The sequence below is a fragment of the Mastigoproctus giganteus genome, chromosome 11 (assembly GCF_048544385.1).
Source record: "Mastigoproctus giganteus isolate SK-2022 chromosome 11, ASM4854438v1, whole genome shotgun sequence".
Lineage (NCBI taxonomy): Eukaryota > Metazoa > Arthropoda > Arachnida > Uropygi > Thelyphonidae > Mastigoproctus > Mastigoproctus giganteus.
This window is the reverse complement of record NC_143585.1, coordinates 120,992,139-121,008,099: the sequence shown is the minus strand read 5'-3', so window position 1 is coordinate 121,008,099 and position 15,961 is coordinate 120,992,139. Positions and strand designations below refer to the sequence as shown.

General features: G+C 39.1%; 1 protein-coding gene across 4 annotated transcripts in view; it reads left to right on the top strand.

The window, feature by feature from the left end:
• The window catches only part of LOC150078394 (4-hydroxyphenylpyruvate dioxygenase-like protein), a 110,984-nt gene that overhangs the window by 34,143 nt on the left and 60,880 nt on the right, over positions 1 to 15,961 (top strand). Inside the window, exon 1 of one of the 4 annotated variants that reach the window (XM_090384809.1) lies at positions 5,243 to 5,315. The exons of 2 other annotated variants lie outside the window; for them this stretch is intronic. The gene's annotated coding sequence lies outside the window, so the exon portion shown is untranslated. Of the gene's footprint in view, positions 1 to 5,242; positions 5,316 to 12,859; positions 12,919 to 15,961 lie in introns of those variants that run through there. One more of the 4 variants, XM_090384807.1, reaches the window with a different exon arrangement.

The following is a 15,961-nucleotide window of genomic DNA, read 5'->3' as shown; positions in this document are numbered from 1 at the left end:
AAGGGAAAGTCTTGTCTGACAAATTTGATTGGTTATTATGATGTGGTCACAAAGGAACTGGATGCAAAAAATAATTTTGATATCATATACTTGGATTTCAGGAAAGCTTTTGACACTGTTGCGCATGGAAGACTACTGTACAAATTGGAGCAGAATGGTATTAAGGGTAAGTTGCTACAATGGATAAAAGGATGGTTAAGTGGGAGAAGACAGAGGGTGGTAATCAATGGGTGCTGCTCTTCGTGGACTAATGTTATTAGTGGAGTCCCACAGGGTTCGGTGTTGGGTCCACTGTTGTTTTGTGTATTTATCAATGGTATTGATGAAGGTATATCAGGCTTAATGTCGAAGTTTGCAGATGACACAAAGGTTGGCAGGGTTGTTAATGACAGTAATGGCAGTGTGCTACTGCAACAGGATCTAGATAATTTGGGCAGATGGGCTAAGAAGTGGCAACTGAAATTCAACCTTGACAAATGCAAAGTACTGCATATGGGTAGAAGTAACCCCAGAGAAACGTACCAACTGTGTGGTACTACACTTAAGGTGGTAGAAAATGAAAAAGACCTGGGAGTAATTGTGCAGTCAGATATGAAGTTTTCTGAGCAGTGCAGACAGGCTGCTAGGGCGGGTCATGGGGTTTTGTTAATGATATATAGGAATTTTGCTAGCAGGGAAAAGGAGGTGATTGTCCCTCTGTATAAGGCAATGGTCAGGGCACGCCTTGAGTACTGCGTACAGGTCTGGAGGCCTCATTTTAGGAAGGATGTAGATTTAGTTGAGCGTGTACAGAGAAGGGCAACAAGATTGGTGAGGGGAGTGAAGGGATCATCCTCTTACCAAGAGAGGCTTAAGTTCTGCAAATTGCAGTGGCTGGAGACTAGGCACCTGCGCGGTGATCTGATTGAGGTCTATAAGGCCTTGAATGGGTTGAGCACGCTGAATTCTGATGGGATCCTTCCACTTGTTCAGATTACCAACCTACGGGGACATAAGTTCAAATTAAGAAAGGACAGATGTAGAATAGATGTGCGGAAATTTGCCTTTAGCCAGCGGGTGGTTAATTGCTGGAACAAACTTCCATCTGTCGTTGTAGAAGTTGATAGGTTAAATAAATTTAAGAAGGAACTGGACAGGCATTTGGAGGGAATGGTGTGATTTTTTTTTTTTTTGGCTGATGCTGCATAAGCTCCTACACTTGCTTTCTTGCATCATGTGCCACTACTACTACTACTACTACTACTCTATACTTGACGTTCTCTAAACTTAACCATTCAGTTTAATTACAAGTGTATAACAATTATTCTTCTCCCGTATACAGTACTTTTTTAAGTCTCTTATCTCTACGAAAATTTTTATTTTTATTTCTCAGAGCAAACTAAACTAAAATTACAATTAATTAGCTTTCGGCTGAGTGGACAGCCTTCTTCAGATAGAAAAATACTTTGAATGGCAGTTGGAATACAGATGTGCACTGCCAGGATGGTGCGTGAGGCGCGTGGCTAATTGTTTGTGGCTGTGACGTATGGTGGTGACGTGGCCAGCGTTTGTCTATGGACAGAATTACTGCTTCTGTGATGGGGTTAACTTGACAACCACTGTTCCTGTTCAAAGAGGTATCCGAGCATTTTATGTTTAACGATTCCAACCAGATGCGCCTTAGGTAATGGTGGGACCTGTCCACGACCACGACATCGCTGTGTGGGTCAATGTCGTGGTGCTCGGCGATAGCTGAGTGTTCCACATCTGCCAAACGGATCGCCCTTTTATGCTCTGAGAGACGTTTCTCGAGTCGACGTCCAGTCTCTCCAAAGTAGCAGCTAGTGCAGTCACGGCAAGAGATGCGATGGACCAAACCGCTCTGTAGAAGGGTGGGGACGGGTGTTTTTACGTTGGAAATGAGAGAACGTAGTTTCTTGCCTGGGAGTTGGATGCACTTTATCCCATGTGATTTTAGGATTCTACCGATCTGTTGTGACAGGTTGGGGTAGTATGGGATAAATGCCCTCGTGGATGACTCGTCACTGTTGGCGCTGCTGTTGGTCGTCACGTTGTCGCGTGCCTGTAGATCACACCTGTCAAGGATGTCGATGGGATAGCCACACCTCGTAAGGTCTACTTTGACCCTGGTGATCTCTTTGCGTCTTTCATCTGCGGAGCTGGAGTGTGTGTCCAGGCGCGAGTTAGCAAGGTTCGGGCAGTGGAGAGGAGGTGGCCCCGCGCGTGTGCTGACCGGATGTTGGTAAATTGGCCAGCACACATAGGTTTACGATAAACTGTCGTCTTCAAGCATGTGTCTTCGCGCCGGACGAGGGTATCTAGGTATGGAACAGTGTTGTTCGACTCCAGCTCAATCGTGAATTTTATGAAGGGCGATAGTGAGTTGAGGTGGGTTAGGAGTCGCTGACCTGAGTCTCTTATCTCTATTACTGTATATACTGATATAGTACACCATCGCTAATTCGGATCGAAATATGAAAAATTCTGTTCACAGTTGAGTACTGTACTTTGAAAGACTCACGGGATTTAGGAAGGCAGATGAATAACTCTCACTGCGCGCTGATTGACTGGAGAGAGAGAGAGAGAGAGAGAGAGAGAGAGAGAGAGAGAGAGAGAGAGAGAGAGAGAGAGAGAGAGAGCATACATTTCATTGTCCTGCCTGCGTGTTGTTCAGTATCGTTGTTGACTCTGAGTCGGATGGATGTTATTGCATATATCGCTTCATTTGCTTACTTCTTTATATGTATATACATATGTAAACATATTTTATATAATTATGAGGTCTAAAGAATTAAAAAGTGAAATAAAAAGAAAAAATTTTACTTTAACTATCATTAACAAGCTCAAAGTGATAGAACACACCCAAGGTCCTGAGCAGGATATCATCATTCTTCTCTTTCTTGGTGATTCCCTTTTACTTCTGACTCTCTCTCTCTCTCTCTTGCCTGGTACAGCATAAGCCTCAGACTTCCTTGTACTATATTGCTAATAATAATAATAATAATAATAACTTGAAAATGGTGTTCCTGGGAAAAAAAAAAAAAAAATGCTAAAGAATGTGGTATCGGCCAACAGGCTGTGTCAGATATTAAAAAAGAATCTATAAAAACATTTCCTTTAAAATTCGATGTGGGGAATAATAAAAGCAGTCTATCAAATACACAGACATTAAAAAAAGCCAAAAGAAGTATTGCTGGAAGAAGCTGTATTGTAATCCTGTTCACAGCACGATGAAGTAGCGTTGGCGTGCGACGTCAGCCCCACTTGATAAATGTATAAAAACACAATAATGTACATTTATTCATATAATAAATAATAAATTTCTGGTCGATGGATAAATGTATTGTCTTTTTATAGTTTTTAAATAAAGGTTTTTTTTGATTTTTTAAAAATTTATTTTCAGCAGCATTACCTATATCATTAAATTTTCCATTTAAGTTTTTATTTTTTATTTTTTTTTTTTGTCTTTTAGGGCTATCTTTTGCTTCACTAATTCGGATGACCTCTCCCCTCCAATTACTTCGGATTAGGAGGGTTTACTATATCTCTTCATGAATCTTATTTTTAACAATACATGCGAAGTGTGTATTGTTAGGTAAGAATCGTGAACGTGGTGTCTCATACTGCATTAAAGCTACATTTAATCAATGAATTTGTTTTTACATACAGATTGTATGGAAAAATGAAATAATAATTACTGGCTTTCTATTTGTTGATTTTAACTAAAAATAAAACTTTGTGAAAATCCGACCACTTGGAATTGAGTTTTTACATGCGGGCGGACATGGTGAAGAGGATAGGCGCGTATGTAGTAGTAGTACTGTACTGTATATACTGTATACAGGGTGTTTCAGTTAAACGTTTCAGAACTTCTAAGAGGGGTAGGGTACATCCTGACAACTCGAAATCATATAGCAATGTGGGGTCGGAAATGCTTTCCTGAAGTGGTGTTGTACACAGAAGCACCATAAAGAAAAGAGACCGTAAGTGAGAAATCGTTTTAATAATACATGAAAAGAAGCAAAAGGTACATGGATTAAAGTAAGTGTTCGAAGTTTCTTCCACGGGCTACAATGCACGCCTCACATCTCCGACGCATGGACATCCGAATATTCTGGAATACTCCAGGCGAATTTCGAATTTCTTCGGCAGCTACTGCGATTCTTGCAACCAGCTCCTCAGCATTGTCAACAGGGGTATCATAAACTAGCGATTTCATATGACCCCAGAAATAAAAATCAAGACATGATAGGTCGGGTGACCGAGCAGGCCAACGCACGGGACCACCACGTCCGATCCACTGTTGACCAAATGTGACATCCAGGTAGTTACGAACATCTCCGCTATAATGGGCAGGGGCTCCATCGTGTTGGAACCACATTGTCTGTTGCGTCGATGCAGAAATCTGTTCATCTCTCAAAAGTTGTGGCAATACTTGCTGCAGAAAGATCAAGTAGATAGGTCCGGTTAGACGACACGGTAACAGGTAAGGTCCGATGAGGTGATCTCCCATAATACCGGCCCATACATTGACCGAAAATCGAATCTGTGCTGCACGACGTCGTATTGCATGCGGGTTCTCGACCGCCCAGATATGGTCGTTATGCGTGTTGAAAATTCCTTCCCTTGTGAAGGATGCCTCATCGGAAAACAACACTTCAGCAGGAAAAAGGGGATTTGTAGCACATTTTCCAAGGTACCACTATGCGAAAGCAATACGAGGTGCATAATCCTCCGGATGCTGTGTCTGGACACGCTGCACGTGAAACGGATGCATGTCTTGTTCTCGGAGAATCCTCCAGACGCTGCAATGGGAAACCCCGACTGCGTTTGCTAGACACGCAGTCGAGGTACATGGATTAAAGTAAACACTTACTTTAATCCATGTACCTTTTCCTTCTTTTCATGTATTATTAAAACGATTTCTCACTTACGGTCTCTTTTCTTTATGGTGCTTCTGTGTACAACACCGCTTCTGGAAAGCATTTCCGACCCCACATTGCTATATGATTTCGAGTTGTCAGGATGTACCCTACCCCTCTTAGAAGTTCTGAAACGTTTAACTGAAACACCCTGTATAATGTATATACTGTACAGTATTTATGCAAACGCGTAACGTGTAACACACAGAGTAGTAAGATACAGTGTCAGCTCCCATAGACGATAATGTTAATTCGGTTACACGTTAAAACGCATAGAAAGTGGCGCCACCAATTTCGACCTAAGAAACAGGCTGGAACATTGCGAAGAGTTCGTGGAGAATTTTCTACAGCTTTGTAATTGCGATGGGCAATATATCAATTCACCGATTATTGGTATGAAATATTCACAATCAATTATTGTTTTAATACAAAAAAAAAAAAAAAGAAAAGTGTAAAAGATGGAAGATAACAAAAAATAACATAAGTAAAAATATCGACAAGCTTCAATTAGTGGTGATGATAGCCGTGTGGTAATGTTAAAAACAGGTATTTTTTTCCTCCTCAGTTCAAACCTGTTTTGTCGCCCCACTACCTTTTTCTTTCCCCCTTTTTTCTCATTTCTCAAGTATACACATGGTAATTTACGTATGTTTTCGGATTTTTAATTTAATACTTTTCCTTTATTTCTTTATTTATTACTTTTGCTATGGCATCCTATGAAATGAACACTGCATCATATAGTTGCTAACCATAGCCATTAATAATTTTTTTTTTTTTTTTTTTGGTATATTACACAAAAATACAAAGAATCTGGAATCAGTGAAAAATTTGGAATACAATTATGTGACTAAATTTTGACTGTTTTATTGCTGAGTTAGTTATTTTCTTTATTAACAAAATTTAGCATTCTTTCATTTAGATCACTATTTATTTGAGTTAGCTTTACAACAAAACGTTGTAGAGCGAATATCATCTTTTAAGGGCACAAAAGGTGATATAGTTGTACACGTTGGCACTAATAATATTAAGAGTAGGAGACCGGCAGAATTACTTAACAAGTACAGGTCACTGTTGAACAAAAGCCGAGAATTAGGGTTGAATTTGAAAGTGTCTGCAATTCTGCCCAGACACGATAGGAGGGAGTATATGATGAGAGCCTTGTCGATCAATTCGGCCCTGGAAAGATTGTGCAAGGCTCAAGGGGTAGAATTTTTTTCAGCCTGGACTGTACTTGTTAACAGGAGAGATTGCTTCTACAGGGATGGGATACACTTAAATAGAAAGGGTGCAAGAATATTTGCTGATGCTATCGAGGCAGTGTTAGGTGGGTCGGAAAACTGCTAGCTTGGGGGGAGACAAAGACCAGTAGATTGACAGTAGCCACTGGCAGAGGTGAAAGAGATTCTTGCACTGCTTCTATTAGAATGAGCAGAAGCCTGAAAAACAAGATGCATGGTATTTCAGAGACTGCTGGGAGCCATTGCGGTACAAGTAAACACATGGGTTGTGTTAGGGTAGCTAAGAATAGAAACAGGTGCAGGTATACTTGCGTGTACACCAATGCTAGGAGTTTAGTAAATAAATTTGATGAATTTGAGGTATTGCTCAAAACATCGAAGGCAGATATTGTTGGGATATCAGAGACGTGGTGTCACACAGATATAAGGGATGCGGAACTGCAATTTGGGGAGTACAACGTCTACAGAAAGGATAGACAGGATAGGAAGGGGGGGTGTTATGCTATTAGTTAAGAAACACATAAAAACCAAGGAAGTGAAGCCAGTCGACATCGCTGGACAGTGCAGTGTGGAGTCAGTTTGGTGTGACATAAACATTGGGAGATCAAAATTGAGAGTAGGAGTGTGCTATAGGCCTAATGACTCTGATGAGTATAATAAGGAACTGTACAGGGAAATAGAGTGGGCCAGTAAATCAGAGTGTCTTATAATGGGAGATTTTAATTTCCCAGATATTGACTGGATTTTGGGGGCTGGTTACTCACACACTAGCAGGGCTTTTGTGGATTTATTGGATGATTGTTTTCTACATCAGCATGTTCGGGAGGCAACTAGAGGGAGTAATACTCTTGATTTGATTATCAGCAGTGATTCTTCATGCATTAAGAATCTGCATATAAATGAACCACTAGGTGGCAGTGATCACAGTGTGCTGAAGTGGGATTTACTGAAAGAGGTAACTACCATTAGGGGTAAAGGGAAGGGTTATTGCTTCCGTAAAGGCGACTACGATGGACTGAGACAGTATTTAAATTCTATACAGTGGGACCAACTGATGATGTTACCAACAGCAAATTCAAAATGGGAAGCATTCAAAGAACTTATCTTGGAAGCTACTAGGCTTTACATACCAACTAAGAAATATTGTTCAAGGTTTAGGCCAAAATGGATGTCAGATGAACTAATGAGGCATATGGCAGAGAAGAAAAATGCATGGGATACATACAAATTAACACATGACACAGAAGCCTATGATAGATACAAGTTGATATGCAACCAAGTTACAAAGGAGGTTAGGCAGGCGAAGGCAGATTACGAGAAATCCTTGGCAAGGGATGCAAAGAAAAACAGCAAAGAGTTCTTTACTTATGTAAACTCTAGAAGGAAGGGGATGAATCAGATTGGTCCACTTGATATTGATGGGTCAAGTGTTGATGATCCTGCTCAGGTAGCTAACAAACTAAATGAATATTTTGCATCGACATTCACACATGAGGAGTTATTCAGCGAGGGGAATGCCAGAGGTGTATTTAACTCTAGCAGTAAGCTACAGAATCTTGAAATAACTGGGAGTAAAGTGGAGGAGAAACTGTTGAAGATAAACACAAGAAAGGCACCTGGGGTGGATGGGATCTATCCAGTTATATTAAAGGAGGCAGCAAAGGAAGTAAGCAAACTCTTAGCCATAATTATGAGAGCTTCCTTGGACTCAGGGGAGGTACCCATAGACTGGAAATGTGCAAATGTGACCCCAATTCACAAAGGAGGATCGAAGGCTGACACAAGTAATTATAGACCTGTGAGCTTAACTTCTGTTCCAGGAAAATTAATGGAGGCACTGGTTAAAGAAGCACTGCAGGATCATTTAGACAAGATTTCAGTTATAGCTCAGACACAGCATGGTTTTGTTAAGGGGAAGTCTTGCCTGACCAACTTGATTGGATACTATGATGCAGTCACAAAAGAACTGGATGCAGGGAATAACTTTGATATTATATACTTGGATCTTAGAAAGGCTTTTGATACTGTTGCACATGGAAGACTGCTACACAAATTGGAGCAGTGTGACATTGGAGGCAAATTGCTGCTAAGGATAAAGGGGTGGTTGAGGGGGAGAAGACAGAGAGTGGTAATCAATGGACACTGCTCATCGTGGACTGATGTTATTAGTGGAGTCCCTCAGGGCTCAGTGTTGGGTCCATTATTGTTTTCTGTATTTATAAATGATATTGATGATGGTATATCGGGCTTAATGTCCAAGTTTGCAGACGATACAAAGGTTGGCAGGGTTGTCAAGGACACTACTGACACTATGCTGCTGCAACAGGATCTGGAAAGGTTGAGCAGATGGGCTGAGAGGTGGCAAATGAAGTTTAACATTGACAAATGTAAAGTACTACACATGGGAAACAGCAACCCCAGAGCAACGTATCAACTCTGTGGTACAACACTGACAGTGGTAGAGAATGAAAGGGACTTGGGGGTGGTTGTGCAGGCAGATATGAAGTTCTCTGAGCAGTGCAGACGGGCTGCAAGAGTAGCTCATGGAGTATTGTCAATGATATACAGGAATTTTTCCAGCAGGGATAAGGAGGTGATTATTCCATTGTATAAGGCGATGGTCAGGCCACACCTAGAGTACTGTATACAGGTCTGGAGGCCTCATTTCAAGAAGGATGTAGAGCTGCTGGAACGAGTACAGAGAAGGGCAACAAGGTTAGTGAATGGAACAAAGGGGTGCTCTTAAGAAGAAAGGCTTAAGTTTTGTAAATTACAGTGTCTGGAGACTAGGCATCAGCGAGGTGATCTGATAGAGGTGTATAAAGCCTTGAATGGTTTAAGCATGCTCAATGCTTATGGGATTCTTCCTCTAGCTCAGAAAAATCACCTGAGAGGGCATAAATTCAAATTGAGGAAAGACAGATGTAGGATAGACGTGCGGAAATTTGCCTTTAGCCAGCGGGTGGTTGGTTGGTGGAACAGACTTCCATCCCTTGTGGTGGAGGTTGATAGCCTAAATAAGTTTAAGGCTCAGCTGGGCAGGTATTTTGAACGAACAGAGGGGTGAAGTGGAAGTGGTTTTTTTTTTTTTTTTTTTGGCTGATGCTGCATAAGCTTGCTTTCTTGCATCAAATATCAAATGCCTCTACTAATGCTAATGCTAAAAAAAAAGGATAAACTTCACACTTTATTATTCAAATTCCTTTAATTTATAAAGTTTCTCATTACGTATGAAAGATTTGAATTATAGGTTGTATTCTGTAAATTGAAACAGTAATATCATCACATGAACTGTCCTGTAATATATATATAAAAAAGCATATTGATTTGTCATAAAATTAAAAGCAAGTCTTATATGCCCAGTATAAGCAACATAGACAAATAAATTAATAATAATAAAGCACTGTGTTACAGTCTTCAATATAATCCTTGATTTCATAACCGTAAAGATGCTATGATATGCTGTTACTGAGAGATAAGCTTTGCTTCCTTTGCAAATACAAAAATCTTTCTTACAACTTGAGCATAAAAATTCAGATAATTTTCATACTGGAGTTGTAAGAAAGATACTGATGCAGATAAAAGACTCTGAAACATGCTTAAGACTTTCTTGTGGACAATTCACTAGACTAAAGCAAGTGGGAGCTGTCATCTTCAACAATATCAGAATCTTTTTTTTAAACTATGATGGCAATTCTGAACTTTTTTTTTTTTTTTAATAAAAAGGAACAGGTATTTTTCATATTTACAATAATCTTCAGAGACATTCTGAAGATTACTTTGGAATGTCTCTGAAAACCAGAAGACACCTCAGTGGTTTGGAGTTCACCAGACAATAGAATTCCATCCAATTGAAATGAAATTGTACCTTATTTGTGGATTTGTCATGTTTTATGTAGTTCAGAATAGTCAGTTAATATTGCCTTGATACAACTGATCTCTTATAAAAAAATCATGACACAATTTTTCCCTCTAGCTTTCACAGCACATGTTTAACATTTCCCAGTTACATGTGTTTAACATATTTCAATTTTTTCTCTTTTAAGGGATTTTGATGCTGGACAAGACCAGTAAGCCAAGTTCACATTTTTCACTTTTTGTTTTAACATAATTTTCAAGAAAGACTGAATAAGCACTTTTTGCATATTATCTTTGTGCTTGTGGTTCCCAATCCACTCAAGGTCAATAAAAGATGTTTTATCACAAATGTTTTTTTCCAAAATTTTTCTTATGAAATACCAAATCAACTTCAGAAAATAAGATATTTGATACACATATCATTGTATTCAACAATTTCTTTGATGGCCATTTCAATCCATACCCCTCACATTAAAATACATTTTTTCAATATCAAGATCCTTTGGGCCTAATAGTAAATTTTTACATGTTTCACAATTGTTGCTCTTTAAAATATTTCTGACTAGGTAACCTGAGACATATGCCAGTACATTTCCATCAGAAATATCCATATCCTCACTGTACCTGGTTGGTCAGTGAGACTTACTGGCTCACTAGCATCCTGGTGAACCAATTCATCAAAGTATCAGTATGGTTTAAGAAGCCAAAAAGAACAGCAGCATCATTTTCACAATTAGATAATGTACTTTGTTTTTTCATTGCATGCACAGTTTGTTTTTTTCTTGCAAAGCTGTTATTTGCTTCCTTAAACAATTCAGCAAAACAGGGCAGAATCCTGGTTTATTAGCAATGTTCAACATTAAATGCTTCAGCTTTTCTGCTTGGTAAAATGATTTTCCTTCTCAATAGCTTATAAGTACTTGGGCTTTGAGGGTAATAAACATTAAAAGCAAAAGTCTTGGGCATGGCTGAAAAACATGGACCGAACACCTCACAATCAGTTGAAGGAGAAACTGAGTATTTGGCCAAGCAAATTTGATAAGGTTCTCCCTTTCAGTGCTTGTAAAACACCAATCATAAAGATGAGCTCCACATAGTCTAGCATTTTTATATAATAATGATGCGTAATTATTTTGATGTCAAATACTATCACATTTACCAACTGCTTTCAGCCAGTTGGTAACCCAGGGGGAAAAAAAAAAAAAAAAAAAAGTCAAAACCATGGATGATAATTAAAAAAAAAGAAAAAAGGTTAATATGAGCAGGAATAGCATTTTATAAGGGAAGAGTAAACTGCCCAACCCAATTATGCCTTTACATCTATAAATTCAAATTATTTAATTATTCAATAAACTATTACTTTGATAAATACACTATTCTTATTAATGTAGCTGAGTGGTCAGAAGTGGAAGTGCAGTAGCACACACTGAGTAGACTGCAGTTTAAGCCCCTGGGCTCACATCTGGTGAGTATGGGCTTGGCACACCCAGGGTCCTCAGCTGGATATCATCATTCTTCTCTTTCTTGGTAATTCCCTTCTACCTCTCTCTCTCTCTCTCTCTCAGGGTAACTCAGGAATTTTTTTTTTTTTGGCTGGTGCTGCATAAGCCTCAGGCTTCCTTGCACCATGTAGCTAATACTACTACTACTACTAATATGGTTGATCTGTTAACCAGTGCATAGCAGATTATGGTCCATTTCCCTCAATATGAATTGTTTGAGGAGGCTTCCAGCCTGCAGTGGATTTATAATGGTTGCTGCTTACCTCTTATTCATATTAATTAATGTAATAAGTTTGGAATTAGTTAACAATTAGCTATTCAGTAGTGTTTTTTTTTTTTTTTTTAATATTTCATTAAATATTTCCTGGTTTTATCAATTATGATAAATTACTTTAAATGTTCTTTCGGAAATCAGTATAATCGCACTCCAGATTTATTACATGAGAGGCACTTCTCTTCATAATGTCAGCATGAGAGGCACTTCTCGTTCATAATGTCAGCTGACAAATACAAAAAAAAAAAAAAAAGATAATAATAATGCACAAAAATAATTATAATGATAGTAACCAAAATGCAGTGAAAAATGAAAACTTACGCTGGCGAGTTAATTTTTCATTATATTTCGGTTACTATTATAATAACCGAAATATAATGAAAAATTAACTCGCTACGCTAATAATAATATGATACGCCAAAAATAATACATAAATAATAGTAACCAAAGTGCAAAGGAAAATGAACTCGATACCCTCAACGAATTAATCTTTTCCAACCAGTACCAATTTTATTAGCAATGGGCATGCGCGTTAGCACACTGTGGAATTTGATGGCCGCGTTAGTTTATAGGTCCGAAATTGGTGGCGCTGGGAGTAATTGAGCGAGCTGACACTCTGGATCTTATTACTCTGTGGTGTAACATATATCACATAAGTTTTTTTGTTTGCTATTTCCTTCACTGGGTTGTTCAGGTCACAGAGTAGTAAGATACAGAGTGGACACTCTCATAGACGATAATGTTAATTTTTTTTACATGTTAAAACGCATAGAAAGTTGCTCCGCCAGTATTGAAACCCCTAGAAACAGGCCGGAATATTGCGAAATCTTCGTGGAGAATTTTGTAGAGTTTTGGGTCGAGATTCGGTATCGGGTACAGCCAATGAGAACGAAGTGAAAGAAGGCAGCCGGCTCCACCCAGTGGGCGGAGTCAATGACGTCTAGACGATCACAACTGACACGCAGTGCGTGTCATCTTGTGCCGCGCCGTGTTAGTTGTGTGTGTCATCTTGTGCCGCGCCGTGTTAGTTGTGTGTGTCATCTTGTGCCGCACGTATTTATAGTGTTTTGATGTCACGTGGCTGCGGTATAATAATCGGTCTTAATTTCATTCGTAAATTAAAGGTAAAGTTAAAAAATCCGGGGGTCTGGGGGCAGAGCCCCCAGAAAAAAAAAAAATTAATTATTTTTTTCTTAAAAATGAAGTAATTTCGAAATGTCGACTGAGGAAAGTGACGGGCCACTTTCCTCCTCTTCTGAGCCTTCTCATTACTAATCACTGATTAGTAATTCCTGATATCCCCAATTTCTGTGGTTCCTTGTGATTTTCTTTCTTGTTCAGCCACGCTGGGTGCAGGTGTGAATTGTAGTGCTTCTGCCGTATTCCTTTGTTTTAGGTATGTATTCTAATTTTTTTGTTCTGTGTTTAACCTATTTTTATTGCGAAATTTTCAACTTCGTGGTTAATTGATGTTTGCGAAATAGTCTTTTTTGCAATTCCCGGTCGAATTTTACGTTGTGCTGTATTACCTGCGGTCGAGAAAAGGGTTAGTTTTTTAAATTGTTCAGTTTATTTGCCTTTCCTTTTAGCGAAATTTCGGTTTAAATTACCTTTTCCCCTTTCCTTCTTAATCTTCTTTTTAGCTCAATCAGACTTATTCAAATGTCACGTGACATTTCGCGAAACCGTAGAAACGTGTATTTTGGTATTTGTATTTTTCTGATTACCGGATTTATTCTTTGCTTTCAGCCGCCACATTCGTTGCTGCGCCACGTGCCATCTGCGTGTCACTTCGCATCCGCCGGGCGAGGAGAGGAGGGGAAACGCAGTGAGTGGGTGGAGTCAAAATCCGTCAATCAACGCTTTCCCCCTTCCTCTCCTCGCCGCCATTTTTGGTGGCCGTACCCGATATTGAATCTTTACCGAGTTTTGTTATTGAATGGACAATATATCGAATCACCGATTATTCGTATAATATATTCACAATTAATTATTGGGTCGAGATTCAGAAACGGGTACTCCTTCCATACTGCTAACGATACGGCCGTGATTGACGGGGCTTACTCCGCCCATTGTCACGTGATCTCCTTAACAGACGGAAACGGCTGGCATGGGTGACACGCGCTGCGTGCCACCAGTGTCACGTACCTACCGGCACTGGAAACACGAGGCACGCTGAGGTTTTTCTGGGTTACGAAATCGAAAAATTAAAAAAAAAAAAAAAAAAAAAATGAACTATTGTTTATTGGTATTGTTCTCCGCTGAATAATTCCGGGAGTGTGGGTATCTGGGGGCGGTTTGTTGCTGTGCCGTCCGCGTGTCACTTGACATTCACCGGGCGAGGAGAGGAGAGGAGAGGAGAGGAGGGGGAACGCAGTGAGTGGGCGGAGTCACAACCCGTCAATCATTGCTTTCCCCCTCCTCTCCTCGCCGCCATTTTAAAAGGGGTACCCGTTTCTGAATATCTACCAATTATTGTTCTAATACAAAAAAAACTATGAAAGACAGAAGAATAAGGAAATATTAACATAAGTAAAGATAACGGCAAACTTAAGTTGGCCGTTATAATAGCTATGTGGTAGTTTTAAATGGAGCCCTTTTCTCAGTTCAAATCCACTTTTTCCTTGCCTTTTTCTTTTCCCCCTCCTTTTTTATCCCTTCTTATACTTTAAATTCATTTTTAAAGTATACATATGGTAGTTTATTTTTTAACATATACATTTAAATATATAAATTATTATTAAATTATAATATATATATTATAATTCAATAAACAATAACTATTTTAAAATATTTTGAATGGTTTTAATAACATAATGGCTAGGCATTGACTAAAATGCAGCCTAGAAGGAGATTAATATGACATTCATGTGTGCCAGTTACAATAAATATTAATAAATAAAGAATTTTATATACACCCTGCTGGGTTCAGGTGAGTAATAATAGCAGGTTTCATTACAGTAAGACCAGTGCACCTGTCTCACTGTGCTGAAACATTTTATTATCATCCTCCTGAACCCAGTAGTGTGTATATAAAATTCTTTATTTATTAATGTTTATTGTAACTGGCACAGTACTGTCATATTAATCTCCTTCTAGGCTGCATTTTAGCCAATATCTGGCCATTATATTTTAAATTATTAGTTATTTGACCTTAACTCCATAAATCTACATCTGGTCACTTTGACTAATCTCAACTACTTATTTCAATTATTATTATTAATAGCTATATGGTGCAAGGAAGCCTGAGGCTTATGCTGCACCAGGAAAAAAAAAAGGTTCCCGAGTTACCCTGAGAGAGAGAGAGAGAGAGAGAGTCAAAAGTAGAAGGGAATCACCAAGAAAGAGAAGAATGATGATATCCTGCTCGAGACCCTGGGTGTGCCAAGCTCATACTCATACTCACCAGATGTGAGCCCCCGGGGTTAACAAGAGGTTTGAACTGAGGAAGAAGAAAACAACTGCTTTTAGCATTACCACATGGCTATCACAACCGTTGCCATTACAACACACAAAAAAAGAAAGACACACTTTATAATTCAAATTCCTTTAATTTGTGAATTTTTTTCATAAAATACATATGAAAGATATCTGAATTACATGTAGTCTTCTGTAATTTGAAATACTGTAGTAATATCACCACATGAACTGTCCTGTAATATATATACACATTACAGGACAGTTGTTGTTGTTTTGGTTTTTAGGAGCATTAGCAACTAAGGCCATATTGCTCCGGGTTTATTCTCTTGACCTTTCCGCATCCTCCGTATTTGGTGGTGACGGGCTCGAACCCCGGTCTAATCAAGAAGCATGTGCTACGCACTGCTGCTCCTTCCCACCTGGCTACGGAGGCGCCTTACAGGACAGTTCATGTGGTGATATTACTACAGTACTGGGGATCGGATGGTGGACTGATCTTTCGATCGATTCGCCTTTGCAGCGATTTGTCTGGCGATCGAAATGCAGCGATTCCCTGACCATTATTGGCCTTGTGGTCCTCTTATGAGATGGGGCATAATGGTCAGTCTATTTCTGTTTTTTGTTTTATTTTATTTTATTGTAGTTGTTCACATCTCTGCTCGTGATATTTCACATAAATTTGGACCTGGTACCCATCAGAGGGGTGCCGTTAAATTTAATTTAATTGGCTATTCAAAATTTAATTGA